The sequence below is a fragment of the Austrofundulus limnaeus genome, unplaced genomic scaffold (assembly GCF_001266775.1).
Source record: "Austrofundulus limnaeus strain Quisiro unplaced genomic scaffold, Austrofundulus_limnaeus-1.0 Scaffold53, whole genome shotgun sequence".
Taxonomy (NCBI): Eukaryota; Metazoa; Chordata; class Actinopteri; order Cyprinodontiformes; family Rivulidae; genus Austrofundulus; species Austrofundulus limnaeus.
Window position 1 is genome coordinate 1,724,170 of NW_013952455.1, and position 2,836 is coordinate 1,727,005.

Here is a 2,836-nt window from a genome sequence, read left to right on the forward strand (position 1 = left end):
TGGTGAAGTATTTACAGCATTTTCCTCTCAAACTATTTCAAAAGATTAAAGTGATATTTTATCTTTTTTCTATTTTCAAAACAGCTTCTGATAATAAATGTTGTTGTAATTTCATCCTGAATGTTGGCCCGAGCCTTCGATCGTTCTGTTAAGTGATTTAGAGAAAACATTGTTTTTTTTTTTTCAAGATAATGGTGAAGTATTTACAGCATTTTCCTCTCAAACTATTTCAAAAGATTAAAGTGATATTTTATCTTTTTTCTATTTTCAAAACAGCTTCTGATAATCACTGTGTGGCCCATTCATCTATTAATAGTGAGGAACTGTCTGATAATACACCCCACTTTGTCCTGTCAGTATAGTGATTTTTGTCTGAGTTGACTGAAACACTAYGTTGGGAATGTCCTGCACAAATGAGCTATAACATACTGTAATGAACATTTTTTCAGTCTGTCCAGTCTGGAAGTCCTTATGTCCGATACAAGAACCTTAGGAGCAATGGAATTAATGCTCACAGACGCTATCCGCTAGCCTGGTAAACAGCAGCCCCTTGTTCTACGCTTTGCTTCRTACAGAGGGTCTGGAACCTTGCCTATTGAGAAACGATTGCTTGCTGGAGGTGTGGACTCTGTTGAAGTTTAAAATGACTGGATCTGATTTACCCAWTCGCTAACATTTGCCATGACGTATGCAGTGCACCAGCTCAACCATGAAGGAAGCTAAGCTAAGAAGCTAAYCAGAAATTGCATCCGCTGTAAACAACCAGTACTGAGCAGAACAAGATGGCTGTAAATGAGAGCTGCAGGCTTTGTGAGACAAATTTAATTTAATTTGGAAACCTTGTCAACATGAATTGGCGTCATTCACTTCCTCCACTAAACTACATGCAGACTAAAACCGCGCAGTCAATTGACATGGTTAAAAACTCCTCTTTCTGTTCACTAATTGGCCCAGTTAAAATTCTAGCAGAGAAATCCTTGTCTAAGGGAGAAACCCCAGACGGAGCAAAGAAGGAAGGGAAACTAAAGATGTGACGTTCGCGAACAATTTGAATGTTTTGAACGGCTCTTTACAACGAACAATAGGAGCCAAGTCGTGGGCAGTAACGAGCCATTTATAGTTTTATAGTCTGCTTGACAAAACCTAGTGGATGCTGGTCTTTCAAGAAGGGGAAGCTCAATTTCGGCCTACATCATAAAATGTGTCGGTTTCTTTATACGTAAATTCTACTCTCCGGTCCTTTTCAAGAAAGCACTTCCAGTCAGYCAGCTCACTTTGTCATACCAGGACAGCTGAAAAGACCTGTTACTTTCCCCCACCTTTTGCATCAAATTAATCTGAGGAGTTGATCAGCCCTGACGTTTAACTCTAAGTTTTTCTTTGTAAGGAAGACTATCAAACGGCTTCACCAAAATCCGGTCCACAACATTCAAACTGTCTTGTTACTGGTGCGAGGCTAGTGTGAAGTGTGTCCACCTGTGAGTGCTTTGTGACGGTGGAGGGGCTCAGCAGCACCCGCTGGACAGAAACTGCAATAGAAGTCAGAAAGAGTGATGGAAGTCAGTCTCCAAACACAAGCAGCTACGAAAAAGAAAACATCGGGAATAGAAGCTTGATTTCTCGCTAGTCATTAACAAAGAAAATTTTGCTAAAAGGATTAATAAAGTCTACAGTTCAACTCAGAACAGAATGAAACTAAAAAAATGCTCCCATGGAATGTTTACATCAAAAGATCTCTGATTCACTCATTTCACTGTCAATCAAAAAGGGATTCAGCCTCAGACAGATCATCCAATCATCAGATGCTGAGTGTCCAGGCTGGCCGAGGCCAGCCCCCTGCTCCAAAGACCCCCAGAGATGCTCAGCGTCTGATGGGCGGGACAAAGCCCAGCATTAACCAATGACTCGTCTCGTTTCGCTGCAGTCTTTGCCTCACTATTGAAGTCTGTGGAAGCTGAGCGTCCACTGTTTAAAGCTCTGTGAAGCTGCAGGAATGAGGGAGAGGAAAGCCACGTCATTACCAGTGATAAGAAGCTGATTCTGAACAAAAGTTGAGCRCGTTGTAGCGCATATTTAGTCAATGACATGTACACACAACAATGTATATTTGATCACTTATTTTTGAAATTTGAGCGGAAACTGAGCTTCCCTTGCAGTCTTAGAGCAATCGCCACTGAAACCTAGATTCCACCAACGCAACATGATGACATCATAACGTACGGCGACCCGATGATGTATTTCTCTATGTGATGATGTAACTCGTTCAAAACCGAACGGCTCTTTTGAACGGCTTCCTAAGATCCAGATCCCTTCGAAGAACCATTTATCCCATCTCTAGAATTGAGCGGAACTGTGTARGAAGGCACGGGCCATGCTAGCTATCAGCTTGTTATCTCAGGACTTTAAAGGCTAACAGAACATCTCAGACTCTTCCATTATTTTCTGACCATGTTTTGGTAAAATGCAAGTTTCAGGCATTAGTATGAATGCTACCAAGCAGGTTTTCCTTGCAGGACAATGGGCCTCATGCAAGAACATGTTTGTATATTTATCCTAAATTTCTCTTACTTTTGTTCGTACGGAGGGTTCGTACGAACATGTCACGTCAGATTCAACAAACTCTTTTATCTTCAGGAAAAGTGTGTAAATGAGCTGCGTAAATTACACCTGTTCGTATCCAGCTGCTCGTGCACGCGAGAGGAGATTAGCATAATTACCACCCCAAAAACACCATATAAGGCTATGATTCCTGCCTCAGATACAAGGAACTGTCCAGAGCTAATACACACACACACACACACACACACACACACACACACACACACACACACACACA